Source organism: Periplaneta americana, chromosome 15, assembly GCF_040183065.1.
Source record: "Periplaneta americana isolate PAMFEO1 chromosome 15, P.americana_PAMFEO1_priV1, whole genome shotgun sequence".
NCBI lineage: Eukaryota > Metazoa > Arthropoda > Insecta > Blattodea > Blattidae > Periplaneta > Periplaneta americana.
This window is the reverse complement of record NC_091131.1, coordinates 84,552,645-84,568,120: the sequence shown is the minus strand read 5'-3', so window position 1 is coordinate 84,568,120 and position 15,476 is coordinate 84,552,645. Positions and strand designations below refer to the sequence as shown.

The following is a 15,476-nucleotide window of genomic DNA, read 5'->3' as shown; positions in this document are numbered from 1 at the left end:
GAGTGAGTGGGCTGTAGTCCACCGCTGTGGAGTAACTACTAGTATGTCTGACCGTGAAACGAGCGAGTCCGGATTCAAATTCTGGTTGGGACAAATTAGCTGCTTAAAGTTTTTTTCGAGGTTTTCCCTCAACCAATTGAAGCAGAATAGCTGGGTAACTTTAGACGTTGGACCTCGGCCTCGCTTCACTGTCATAATTACACTTGCTCTCTTTCAACATCATCTCCGTTTCTTTCCCATGTTTCGAGCTTGCTCCGATGTAGAGTCGGCTGAGGGCCGCCACCGAACTTGGTATGTGGTCATTAGTTGCTGGTGGTAGTGCTATCACAGTTTAGTATATACAGTCACGAAGCTTGAGTTTATGAGGGTACTAGGAACAATAGACTGTGCAGGTACTATTTCGCATTATCTGTAATGAGGCGATATTAGCGATCCTAGTAGTTAGCAACTATTTATGCATGCATATTTACTACGTACTGAGCTTTGTGACTGTATATACTAGACTGTGGTGCTATGTACTGTGTCTCTTCCCTGGTAATTCGTGGAACTGGGGTTGAAGGACTGCGGTGATCCCTACACGAAAAGGTAAAAGGATTCTGTAGGTTGAATGGAAGTTCGAAGACGGCCCGCAGAGGTGTCTATAGCGCGGGGGGCTTTAGGACATGCACAACATTTCATTCTGGGTAGTACATTGGGTCCATCCAAGTGGCCTACGTGCGAGGGCAGCCCCTAGCCTTTCAAGGGGGACTAATAGAGAGGGCTATAGGCAATTTTTACAGAACATTTCTCGTATACATCAAAATTCGACACCGGAAGTAGCACAGTAGACTAATATGAATTACATAAGTGCGCTTGATTTTCTTCCATCAAGTTTAATCCATCCATCCATCCATCCATCCATCCGAGCTCTCCATTGGAAGTAGTTTTATCCTGGTTCTAGTAAACTTAAGCTGTTTCTTCTCCTTCATTATCGTACAGGAAATTTTAAAGTGTGTCTTCAATATGTATTTTATTGAATACTTGGCTTATCATTTGACCCATGCTACATTTTCAATCCATCCTAGTATAATTTTGATTTCCCGGTCCTTGTAGATTCAAGATGACCCTTCTTGCTTATTCCCGTAGACAGTTTTATAATTATGAATTTGTTTAAACGCGACTCATCTTCCTTTTTGGTCTGGCTTTAGTGTGAGTCTGACAGCGACTATACATATTTTGTGTTTGTTTTAAATTTCCTACGCGTTTAGATTTGTGTTTTGTTTTAATAATTTTCGTGGAAGGGCGCAAATAACTATATATGCTGACGCAGCCTAAAACGCCGTCACTAATACGACTGCTACTAATACGACCACTACTACGGTGATGTCAAAATCTGGTCCTCTCGCATTGGTGGTTTCTGCTGACGTTTTTCCCTAGCCCAAGCCTGAATCCAGAGCATTTTCCGCTCCGACCAGTACCGCTGCAGTTAGCCACAGGACTGTGTTCTCTAAGGCAGTGATTTTCAACCGAGGGACCTCGGAGTAGTTAATGAGAGGCCGCGAACAACAACAAACAACAACGTAATAATAATAATAATAATAATAATAATAATAATAATAATAATAGGCCTAATAATAATAATTTTTTAAGTTGTTCAATGAAAATTTAAACATAGACCATTTGACATTGAGTAAAGACATAATTTAATTGTTTCCTTCGTAAGTTGATATAGAGTTTCATATTAGTCTTACTCTGTTCTACATTCTGCTCTAATATTACTGTCTTTTGGATGAGGCTCCCCTTTCCTTTATATTACAGTGGACTCTCCTAAATTCGACTGAACAGATTGAAAGTTCAGTCCAATAAGGAAAACGCCCAGTAAGATAAAAAATAATAATAGATGACATAAATGTTGAACAAGTATCACAATTTAAATATTTGGGATGTACTATCTCTCACCAATACGAAATAGATTTAAATGAAAAAATCAACAAGTTTAACTACATTACAGGAACATTAAGAACACTCAAACATAAAGCATGCAAAGATTCAATAATAAAATTATATAAATCAATGTCAATACCGACACTTACATACGGATCAGAAACATGGGTAATAAATAAAAACATATTTCAAGAATACAATTAGCAGAAATGACATTTCTTAGATCCATAGCTGGATATACAAAACTAGATAAAAAATGTAACACAGACATTCGACAAGAATTACAAACAGAAGAACTGAATGAAATAATAAATTTAGGAAATACTGGCGACAACATGTAGATAGAATGACAGACAGTAGATTTCCTAATATGGCCTTGAAATATCAACCTAGAGGCGAAAGAAGTATTGCGAGACCTAGGAAGAGACGGTCTGAACAAATAGGAGCCGGAACGGATTGAAACTCCAAACCATGAAGAAGAAGAAGAAGAAGAAGAAAAACAAACCTCCTTTTTTTGGCTTGCTATTTTCTATAAAATAATAACATTTTTTTTCCTTCACTCATATTTATAAGAATTAGTCTTCACATTTCTGATGTCTACTGCATTAACTTTTTTTTTTAGTCAACTGTCCAATGACAGGTTGGAACTTCAAAAATGACATAATAAGGCATCACGCATGAGGCAACTAAGCCAGGAGATAATGGGGTAGGATGGCCAGTTCCTTTCTTTCTACATTGCATGCATTAATCAGACTTCAGATGTATACTCGTACAATCAATTGTTTCTCCTCTGACACATCGTCAAGTAAGATGTACTGCCTGATAATAGATGTACAGTCTTAGAAACAATAAAATTGATGGCGCGACTCTTTGTGGTGAAAAAGTTTTTATCGCACTACTTATTTACTCTAATTTCATTTCCCTGGCACTTGTTCTAGCTACTTAGGGACGACGAAACAACGAATGTTATTACGTCACCTATACTGCGTTCCATAATGTCTGACAGGCAAAGTAAACATTGCCGGCAGAGGAAGGGAGAAAGATAATTGCTTCTCAACCAATGGCAGAGGTCGCATCCCACGCTTATCTTCAAGTTGGTCGGTCTGAAGCGTTCCTCCTCCTCCCAACTTCAAGATTAGTCTGAAATGTAACCTCTGCCATTGGTTGGGTAGCAATTATCTTTCTCCCTTCCTCTGCAGGCAATATTTACTTCATTACGATGTACCGAAGTACATATGATATTTCAGTGCAGAAATTCTGCGTCATCATATGACGATGAAAGAGTGGAACAGAGAAAAATTCCCTCCGGCACCGGGATTTGAACCCGGGTTTTCAGCTCTACGTGCTGACGCTTTATCCATTAAGCCACACCGGATTCACCTCTCGATGTCGGATCGAATTTTCTCAGTTTAAGTTCCACCTTTTGGGTTCCCTCAGTACGAGTGCACCTCTCCACATGTGTGGACATTGTTCCAACTGTCATACATCTATGACGTAGTGCATGAAGTAGGCCACTAGAGGGAACCCAAGAGGTGGAACTTAAACTGAAAAAATTCGATCCGACATCGGGATGGGAATCCGGTGTGGCTTAATGGATAAAGCGTCAGCACGTAGAGTTGAAAACCTGGGTTCAAATCCCGGTGATGGAGAAAATTTTTCTCTGTTCCACTCTTCCATCATAATATTTCCTTTGCCTGTCAGACATTACGGAACGCAGTATAATGGTTCACTTATGAATCTGGTCGTTCGTCCTCTGATCATGCGCAGTGCCTCTTTTCTAGGACTTTGAAGAAATCTGTGCGCTATCATTTATTTCTAGGACTGTATACAATATCAGCCAAAACCCGCCAGAGCTAGCCATTAACTTATTACTATAACTAATTTTTACACGATTTTATACGCGGCGTAATAAATTATTTTCATTTTAATAAAATGTCATCACAATATAACTGGGAAGCAGTTGTGTTAAATACTTTCATGTATAATCACAGAAAGGAAAATAATTTGAGTTTCATTAACTGTCTCGTCCAATTTCTCCCCTCATGCCTCGGCCTCTGTAACTGTCTGTAAAAAGCCAGTTTCATGAATCGCCCATTACCAATAGCTGGTACCAAACCCCAAAAAAAGCTCGAGTTTGATGTCTGATCTAGCGACTATTAGACCTGTTATTGAATCTATGATTTAAGCATGACAGTACTGTAATTCTTCAACATGACCTTCCGAAAGATAAAATGAAAGCAGAGGTTTATTATCGTGAGTTTGTGTAAGAGTTTTGTCCTGAGAGATGAGATTTCCGGCAAAATTTGCCGTACATTCATCGATCTCGAAAATTTCTACATTGCGTAGGCTTACTCGAAAATAAATTCCCTCTTTCTCTTACTTACTTGCTTACGGCTTTTAAGGAACCCGGAGGTTCATTGCCGCCTTCACATAAGCCCGACATCGGTCCCTATCCTGAGCAAGATTAATCCAGTCCCTATCATCATATCCCACCTCCCTCAAATTAATTTTAATATTATCCTCCCATCTACGTCTCGGCCAATTCCCTCTTTCTCGTCGCTTTAAACTGTTGATGTACCGGTATATTACTTTATTGAATTTGGAAGTTTTCTCAAAGAATACAAGGCCTGCAAATTAAAAGTAACATTATACCCTTTTCTGTGTTACAGGAAGATGTTCATCGGGGGGCTCAGCTGGCAGACAAGTCCAGGTAAGTCCACCAAAACATTTACTCGTCACTAGGAGCGTTGAAATGTATGTACTACAGTTGAGAAGCTGTGTTCATTTATGATAACTGAACAGCTGTAATTCCCGAGGAGAAAGTAAGGTTTAACATTGCAAATTCCAATAGACTAATTGCTACAAGCATTATATCGATCACTATTCTATTTCTAATTCTCGATTTCTATAAACGTTTCTTTATTTCGAGTTTCGGCTGAGAGATGACATGAAATATACATCCTGCTGGCTTATTGTATTTATCTAATATATTGATATATAAGTCTAGGCCTATCTTCAGAAGTCAAGTTCTTTCGAATTGCAGTGCATTCTAAGTAACAATTTTCATTAAGAGGCCCGAAGCGTCTCTTGTGAAGGCTATGTGAATTGAAGTTTTCAGATGCACAACTCTAATCCAATTCCTTATTTTCATTGACTACTGTTTTTCTCAGCGAAAGCTAGTTAGGGTCAAGTTTAGGAAGATATAGAGTGCATACATTTTATCTTCTTTTACCTCGCATGTGTTCAGCTGCGTTGTGCACTACCGCGTCCGCCTTACATCACCGAGCGTGGAAAGATAAAATATATGAACTATATAGGTCTAGTGCAGTATAATAATAATAATTATAACTATTGTTAACTGACTTTTGAGGTTCTACAACCAGAAAAATATTAAATAACGTAACATGTCAAATGAATTTCTGTCGTGATTCAGCAATATCAATTACATGTTTGTATTTGGAAATATCGGAAAATAGTATATCTTATTCGTTCTAGAGAAATTTCTTAATGTTTACATATTTTCTTTTAGCTTTCTTTTAGATCTTCGCCTTAGTCTCTATATCTTTTTAGGAGAGGCAGTGTTTATTTTTCTTACATTTTTCGCATTCTACGTTATACAATTCTTATCTATTCAGTTTATCTTAATCTTATTATATGCCTGACTCCACTTACTCGTATATATTGCTTTGGACCCATCATTTAAGTTTTGTGTTCCTATATAATATGAGAAATTACAACAGAAGCTAGCTGTTGATGTACACTCATATCAGCGAAAGAAAATAAATTAAAATAGGCAATAGTATAAACAATTTTCCATTCTGTTGATATTTTTAATAGCCCATATTTCAAATATTAAAGTTAAATTCAATAGACATTAAGTAGACATTAATTAAAACTAACCGTTAATGAAGTTCTTGTCCTGTAGAATTTTCTTTCATGCCAGTATGAAGTTAAATTGAATTAAACATTCTACGTTGCTGAATTTTGTTTTATCCTCATCGAAATCAAACGACTGGTATAAATATTTTCCCCTCGCGTAAATTTTGTTTCATATGTTTAAATAGTGAATTAAAGCCAGCGATCGGAGTGAATACTGTACTTCTTTCTCTGGTACAGATTTATTCCATATACATAATTAATTAAAGTAATCTGTTATTATAGTAATTTATCTGCAAACATTTCTCCTAGACCCATACTAAAAGACAACTAAAGCAGTCGATCTATGTACAGTTTAAAGAATTTTTTTCCACACTCAGACGAAGAAATTATAGCTAGCAATTGCAATAAGTACTTTTTTCTTTAACATACTTTTTTTCCATATTCATAACAAAAAGATCCTAGAGACAACTCTTTGTGTAAGTAATCAAAGCCGTTCCAAACATTATTGATACACAATATAGTTCACGTATACGTATCTAGATATATTTGGAGAAATATTACAATGGATTACTTTATTCATTTCGTTTTGTCTTTTGCTCCTTTTCAGTTTTTTTTTTTTTTTTGTTCTACGAGGCTGTCTGCAATTTTTCAGTCTTTCACATGACATAAGCCTACTTACATTTCTTATTTATTTCTAGATTTTGGTATGATATTACACAATATTTTTTTTCTTTTCCACTGCAAGTTTTGTTGTTAGCACGTTCCTGCCTTTCAAAGCTGAATTTTTTTTGCATGAATGATCCTGGTCTTTTCGTATTGGTATTGTTTTGCATACTATGCAAGATGAACTGTAAGTAATGTCATTAATTTTAGGGAGTTATTCTTTGATATATTTGAAACAAAAATGTTTAATACAATTTTGCTCGTTTTTGATTCCTTTTCGAGATAAAAATTGTTTTGTATGAAACGTTTCATAGAGTGTTTGTGAAAGCCATTGATTGAATTCCCAATATGCTCCGCCAATTTAAGAGACCAGTGTATTTTGATAATAAATGATTGAAATAATTTTAGTTTTGTCCTTTAAATGTGCAGAAATTTCGTCCGAACAAATGCAACTTTTTGTTCTGCAAAGGAATTTTACAATGTTACATTTGTTCGGATCAAATTTCTGCACATTTGAAGGACAAAATTTAGATTTTCTTTCAATCATTCATTATCATAATATACTCTTAAATTGACTGAGCATATGGGGAATTAAATCAATGTCGCAAATCAAGATTTCAGGTATAACTCCCTGTAAAGTTGATTTGAATAATTTCGAGGGAAAAATTGTTCCGGAGCCGGGTATCGAACCCGGGATCTTTGATTTAACGTACCAACGCTCTACCACTCTACCACTTTGACGTTAACAACTTTTGTCAGGTTTACTACGCTGCCATCTAGTTGTTACATAAGGAGTCACGTCATAATTCCCATTTGAATTGCATTAGCGACTGTACTGCCATCTCGTGTTCGTTTACGGCGGACGGGTGGCGATCCTGGCGGTTGTTCTATTCAAAGTGCTGCCGATTTTAACATAGCGATGACCTATCTGTTACATATATGATCTAGGGTTTCATATATACCTTGTCTGAGAGAAGTACATGCCTTTTCTGCCATACACCAGTGAAAGAATAGCCATTAGTTCATGAAAATTCAGCTTATTGCCGTTCTGAGTTTCATTTTTTAAATTCTCCTGATGATTTCACAAGACATTGTAATTCACTTTATGTAATTTTGTCTAAAAAACCTGATGCTATGCAATGACGTATCTCATAAAATACTTAAAATGTGAGTCGAATAATTTTTTGTTCAAAATAACTTTACTTTTCACAACATATTTTTTATTCTAAAAGTTAGTGCATAGGTGGTTTTGGAAATATTTCATTTTATTGATACAACAAACATTACACTAATCGACAAATTTCAACTTTTTGCCTAACATGAACAAAATCGCGTTACTTTAACTAAATCGACTTTTCTGAACACGAAAATGACAGTAAAAATGTCGTAAGATGTAACTTTTTGTGTTACAGAGGTGTAATAGATTTCGGCCAAAAACACAGAATTCTGTTTTATTTTACATTAATAGCCTACTGATATCATTAAGTAATTGTTTTATTAAACAAAATAGTCCACACCTGTGGAGTAACGGTCAGCGCGTCTGGCTGCGAAACTAGGTGGCCCGGGTTCGAATCCCGGTCGGGGCAAGTTACCTGGTTGAGGTTTTTTCCGGGTTTTTCCCTCAACCCAATACGAGCAAATGCTGGGTAACTTTCGGTGCTGGACCCCGGACTCATTTAACCGGCATTATCACCTTCATATTTCAGACGCTAAATAACCTAGATGTTGATACTGCGTCGTAAAATAACTCAATAAAATAAATAAATAAATAAACAAAATAAGTACTAGAATACTTTAATTTTACAGAAAAATAAGAAGCTCTGAATGTATGCTGATAAGGAGTCATAAATTTCCATTTTATGTAATAAAAATCGCTGGTTTTTTAATAACTTATTAAATCTTAATTATATTATTTTAAATTATGATTATAATAAGAGTGTTGTCTAAAAAACACCATAGTAAGCCTGTTTACCAGTAAACCCAGTACACAACGTACATTATTTTTTATCTTGTAGAGCCTAATTTGGAACACTTGCAGTTACTTTTTCCTCTTGTGAACAGTGCCGCTTTCTCTAACAAGAAACCAGCAGTAGTCGCCCATTATGTGGGGATCCCATCTTCCTCGATATCACTACTCCATTTTTTGAATATAGGCTACTGATGGAATCTGTCCCCTTGTTCGTCGCTCATAGCTTCCACGTTTCGGGATAAAGTCGAGGTGGGAATGCAGCTCAGGTCCATATGGTACTGGTTTAATAGCAGATAAAACATAGAATATCAACATTAGATTTTGTTCTTTTTCATTGGCCCAATTTTTATTAGACAGAAATAAGTCTTCAGCATGGCTGGTTGGTTCACGCCAGACCATCAGAACCACGAAAGCCATAGTTCCAGTTTTGTCACCATTCATCCACTAAATAAGGGTAGAATAACACGTTATGCAGCTTATATGAGGGGCTTACGGTTTGCCTTCTTCACCTGCTCGGCATTCAAAATACTTGTAATAAGCTTCTTTTGCTTTTTCTGCTACTGATTGACGCTGACGTTTACTGTAAACTGCCCACATATATAACAGAATTCACACGAGCGACGGAATTTCTCCATTACAAGAAAAACTAACTTCACATTCACTAAAATACCATTTATCACAGCCGAAACCAAATCTAAGCTAAAACTAAAATATCAATTCTTCTCCCTGAAATGCTGCCTTCTTAGAAATTTCCTGTCGGCCTGGCGCTTAGAGTATTAAAGCAATGAAAAGGATAAACATCCCGCCTTTCAGCAAAATCACAAATACGGCATAAAGCTAATGATTGAGAGCTCCTTTCAGATCTTCAAGAATGAAATACAAGTAAAATTGTGTGCAAAAAAGATTTATATAGACTCTTTAAGAACTCTAATATGCAGTAACTCAATTCTTTTTTTTTTTTTTGCTATTTTTCCCTCTATTTAATTTATTTTCAAGATTTAAAAAGTGCAGAGTCATGGAATATTTTCACACCCATATTCGTTAATAACACATGGGAATTGACTTAAAATGCCTATTTTCATCCATATAACAAGAAACTTGTCGACTAGTGTTGTTGAAAATATTTGCAATGTAAGGAATTGAATTTCTTCAGATATTTTGTATTTTGAAGCGTTGCATAAGAAGTGATGAGTGAATAATGATAATAATAATGAAGGTAATGGTATCGCTATTATAGGTCAAGAAGGCCCATTGGATAGCGGGAGGTTAAGGCTCTCATTCTTCCTAGACAGTGGGCATCAACAGCAGTAGGGATACCAATCCTACGTGCTTGTCGCTTTTACACCCAAGTAAATACCCTCGCACTCAATTCTGTTAGGGACTGAGTCAGTCCCAGGGTAACTGGAAGGATTAGACCTTAGATCAATGGAAAAATGCATAATCCCATCGGGAACCGAATCTGCGACTTTCTAGCTTGCAGCGAAATGCTTCAATCGCAACGTTATCTTGTGACCCAATAATAATAATAATAATAATAATAATAATAATAATAATAATAATAATAATAATAATAATAATAATAATAATAATGGGTTTAACCAAGTTGTTTGTTCCGATTCATGTGCAGGTTAAACTTGATCTTTCCATGTTCTCAGTCTTCTAATATTTCTACAGTGTACGTTCTTTTAGGTTATAAACAGGGAAAGGAAGTTCATGTCCTAAAAACGTGGAGAATATGTATGCATTTATGCCATAAAATAGATAAATATGCTACAAAATAAGCATTATCAATCTGAGATTATTTGAACAGAATAATAAATTATAGGTAACTTACGTTTAGTCTATGGATTTTGAAGTGCTTGCTTCATTGCTGAATGCTCCATTTATGCTGTTACAGTTCACAACTAAGCAGTGACGTATGTTTTCTGTTGTCATTCTTCGCCTGTTGTCTCTCAGCATAGCTTTGTAGCGCGAAAAACTTCGTTCTACGTCACAAGAAGTAAGAGGGGCTTGCACAAAAGCTGTGAGCTGTTCTATAGAAAATTTTGTTGGCTTTTGGGGTGTTTTTCCTTTGAGAATATCTTGAATTTCTTTAAGTTGATAATATCCGGGGTTTTTGGAAAGAATATTTGCTGTTTTCTAGTTCACTTTATCTCCTACATTTCCTGGAACTGATGCTAAACTGGATATTGTTCTAACGAAATCTGCTAAAGACTGCAGTAAAGGAATACCAATTGCTAACTTGAGAGGCTCCCTATGAGGGCGTCATCGTTACGTTCAAAATTCATAAACATAAATTAGTCGTGTTTACGAGGTTACACACTTTTAAAAATGAGGGAAAGACAAATCAACATACATAATTTGCAGTTTTCCTGCATAAATGTTAAAATATGATGCTTTTATAAATAAAGGCAAAATATGAACTTTTATGCACAATAAAAGAAATATCATTGTATTCAGAAATTTGTGATTCATGTAGATAATCTTTCAGCATATTCACACAACGATAGAAAACAAATAGTTATAAATAAGATGAGACTTAATTGTCTGTACAGTTATCCTCCATTCGATAAAAATATTTCATCTTCTATCTTTTGAACAATACTAAATACTTGCAGTTCTTGTATGGTTTGTAAACCTTCTCATATCTAGGCTGTAATATCTGTCGCATTAAGCAGAAATATCATTTCAGCTGCTTATATTTTCTTCAGTTGGCTCTTTGCTAGGGTCAAATTTCCTAGCCCAGAAAGTAACACAAGTTTCAATATAACTTTATAGAACTTGAGTTTATTTTGTTGACTTACCGTTTTAAAATTGATTTTAATTCTCCACACATAACAATTAAATTTGTTAATTTTGACATCAACAACTCTATTTTGAAATATGCCACCACGCAGCCTGAATAATTAAACAACACTGACTTGTTCTAATACTTGATTTTCTAGAACTATCTTTATTGTAATTGGTTTTGGGCCTCTAAACGCTGACACTTTTGGTTTATTTATTGATATTTCTAACTCAGATTCGTTTAAGAAGAAGAAGAAGAAGAAGAAGATGATAATAATAATAATAATAATAATAATAATAATAATACTAATAATAAAACATAACAGTATATGGTAAGCTCTTTATTAATAATATGACGATGGTGGAGCAGTCGTGTTAATTTACATAGCAAACCACATACGTAATTAAAGAATTCGAAATTACCTTTCAAGTTATCAAAATAATTCTTAACATATATTTCATAATTCTCTTAGTTGTTGTCCCCTGTGTATATCTCATACGCTAATCCATTCAAGGTGTCTAACTTCAGTTTTAACTCCAATATTAGGATTATTTAAATTAGTCACAAATTTACTCGTATTGTAAAATTTTCTATTAACCAGAGACAGCATCCCTTATTGCCTCCAAAATATTCCATAATAAATTTCCTTAAAATATCATTAATTTTTACTCATGTCGTTTCGCCAGTGTCCATACTTTGCAAGCATGTGTTAGAATTGGTCCTATTAAATATTTATAAATATGAATCTTTGTGTATCCGAAAATTATTCTAATTTCTTTACTTGATGATAGGCATGACAACATTGATTTACATGTTATATTCTGACTTTAATATCGTCTTTTAAATTGTTTTCTGAGTTTAACAGTGTTACCAGACACGTAAATATGATTAGCCTGTATGCTCAAAACTTTTATCTCTGGAGTTTGAGCTAGTATTTTGTTTAAGGTTACGAAAGAGTAGGCTATAGGAATGTGATGGTGAAGGTAGCAATATTACAGAATATTTCGGTAATGTGAATCGTACAATATTTGGCAATTATGTAAGCCCATATTCTGTAACTTACGGTATTTTAAGTTGTTTTCTCTAATACCAGCGTTATGAAACGATAAAATACCGCTAAGCCATGTTTTGCAGTACTTCAACATTCTACGTAAACCAGCAGAATACTTTTGCGGCTACTGAAATTGGCGATCCTCGTGCTCCACTCTTACAATTTGTACGGCTATTTGAGCCTCGCGGTTTTCGGCGCAAGAATTTATTTGCATTGCGGCCAGCCTTTAAAACGCATTATCCTTTCTTCTCTGATTTACAAGCATCCATAGTATTTGTTTAGGCAGTTAGGGGTGCTCTTATTGTTTTGAAGTGTCTCTTAATTACTTTAATGTTCGGAACCAACGTGGTGTTCGCTGTTTTTACTTGGCTTTTTTGAAAGGAATTGTTACGAAATTGCAATTTAGTAATGGGCTTTATACTGCAGCACTTTCAAGCAGAAGAAAAATCTTGTATTTTGTGTCTGAAATAAAATGTAGGCCCATGTTGAAAATGTAAAGAAATGAGGGGGGGGGGAATCTGCCAATTGCGTTATTGAAATGAAACGATTGAGATGTTAAGGTGAAATAAATTATTGGAAGAAAACTAAATGTATGTAAATTTGAATTTTGTGTGTGTATTCCAATAAGTCCTATAATGATAATACACACATTGTGAAGTTTTGGTATTTCCTTCTTTGATTTATTTATTATAGCAAAATATCAACAAAGTTATTTTTGCTAATACATCTTAGTGAACGTTTTCGCCATTATTATGGGCATCATCAGACTAATGTAAATTAAGATATCTTTTGTAGATTCTTGTGTGATTCAAGTCTATAAATTTGAATTTTGTGTGTGTATTCCAATAAGTCCTATAATGATAATACAAACATGTGAAGTTTTGGTATTTTCGTTTGTTTGTATTATCATTATAGGACTTTGGAATACACACACAAAATTCAAATATATAGACGTGAGTCACACAAGAATCTACAGAAGATATCTTAATTTGCATTGTCTGGTGATGCTCAAAACAAGGGCGAAAACGTTGTATGTATTAGCAAAAATAACTTCGTTGATATTTTGCTATAATAAATTAAGTCAAAGACGGAAATACCAAAACTTCACATGTTTGTATTATAATTGTATGTAACTGATGATTTTCTCATCCTCGATCTCTCGAACTAATTCAATTTTAGTTCAAGTTCGTAAGATAAAGGCAATGATGTGGAATGTGAAATAATCGGTGGAATTAAGTCCCTGCAGAAAGTCTCGATGTAGTGGGTAAAAAACTATTTGATTTCTAAGGTGTTTGTTAACTTACCTCACAGTGAACATCTGATGAATACGCGTAAGCGACATCTCATATGTGTAAAATGTTGCTTCATCTTGTTGAAAGAAGCAGTAATTACGCTCCTCTTCTGTTGGGGATAAAATTCATCCAAGAAAATGAAGTATACATCCATGTTGACTGTGGTGTCTAAGAATATTGGACCGATAATGCGTTTTGCAGTTATGGCGCACCACCCACTGATCTTCAAATGTTCACTAAAGAGCGTACTGTGAGCAAAGGTTTGTGACCACCGCGGTCACCAGATTTATCGACATGTGACTTTTATTTATGGGGTACTTGAATGGAAAAGTTTACGAGCAGAATCCCCATACTATTGATGAACTGAAGGATAACATCAGGAATAGCATCCTCACTATAACCCGTGAGAGGAATTGGCACGTGTCTATATGAACCTGTTAAGACGTGTACAGAAGTGTCTAGATATTGGTGGAGGAAACTTTGAACGTGTATTATGAAGGTTAGTACGGGACACATTTATTTATTTTATTCCATTTCTTTGAAAAGAGTTTGTTTAAAATTAAATGAGATGAGACGGGCCGACTGTGTATTAAAATGGATTTGAGGAAGGTGGGATATGATGCAGAGTGACTTGATTAATCTTTCTCAGGATAGGGACCAATAGCGGACTTATTTAAGAACGGTAATGAAGCTCCGAGGTCTTTAAAAGTTGTAAATATTATATGTGCCTTAAATCATTGAAATCTCTTATTGTTAAAACGGTTGTTCAGATTTCTAACTATCGTTAAACATTAACAAATAACGCCATTTCTGTGTTACGTGGACACCATTGAGCAACGTCTATAACAATACAGGATACGCATGAAGAGAGTTAAATATTCACTTCTGTGTCGCGAAATCGAACTTATGTCTTCTATACTTATAGCAGTAAACTCTTTCACATCAGTCATAGCGGACATTTAATTGTTTATACAGTTCCGTATTCCTCAACACCTCATCAAAGGAACATAAGTAATACTTATAGTTGTGGGTCGCTTGACGTTTTGTGGCAGAGATGATCGAACCACTAGACAACCCTCCCTTGTTGAACGTTGGTACGAATCGGACAGAAGCAACGCCAAGCGCTGCCGAGGGGCTTCTTCCTGGCTTTTATAGCATAGCCACCCCAAACGCTGCTATGCGTCCTTTGCACGTATGTGGAAACCACGTCCGTCCATCTGTCTACATGTATCGATTTTATAGCCACTGAATACGTTTTGTGATTAATTTGTTATCGGAAAGTGATGGCTGAAATCCGTCCTCAGGCCTCGAATTTGTTGCTAATATCCAGCAGTTGCAGTGGTCGTCTATACAATGACCTGAATGAAATGCCACTACAAATTATACACATAATTTTATTTATAAATCGATAATGAACCATCTTTGGTCGGGTAGTGCTATCAAATCCATAGGTTTAGCCGTCGGTTGGTCAACCGATGACTTCTCATGAAAGGGGGCAGGCGTTCGATCCTGTATATATTCTGAGAGATTTTTCGTGGAAAAAGATACCTTTGAAACATGTTTTCTTCGAGTACTTTGATTTTTATCATAATTATTATTCGTAGCATTGCTCATTTATTGCCATGTCACATTCTATAATCTCTGAGTAGCCTGTGTAGTGGAAGAGAAACTTTAGATGATTTATTATTATTATTATTATTATTATTATCATATTTTCTGTCGATGTGGACAAAAATCAAAATCCTACTCGCAATAGTTACCGAATAAAAGGGTGTTAAGCATTTGGGGGAAAATATATTTTTGAAAAAACTATGAACTTCCCATCAAAATGGTATTACACTTTTTTGTTACATACAACATGCGCTATTCGCTCTCAAAATCTGTAGAGTTATTTCACTTCCGCCCTATATA

At 35.4% G+C, this 15,476-nt stretch overlaps 1 long non-coding RNA gene across 1 annotated transcript in view; it reads left to right on the top strand.

The window, feature by feature from the left end:
* Positions 1 to 15,476, top strand: part of LOC138715171 (uncharacterized) — a 71,468-nt gene that overhangs the window by 32,336 nt on the left and 23,656 nt on the right. The window contains exon 2 of the long non-coding RNA XR_011336177.1: positions 4,593 to 4,633. This is a non-coding gene — a long non-coding RNA (uncharacterized lncRNA). The remainder of the gene's footprint in view (positions 1 to 4,592; positions 4,634 to 15,476) is intronic.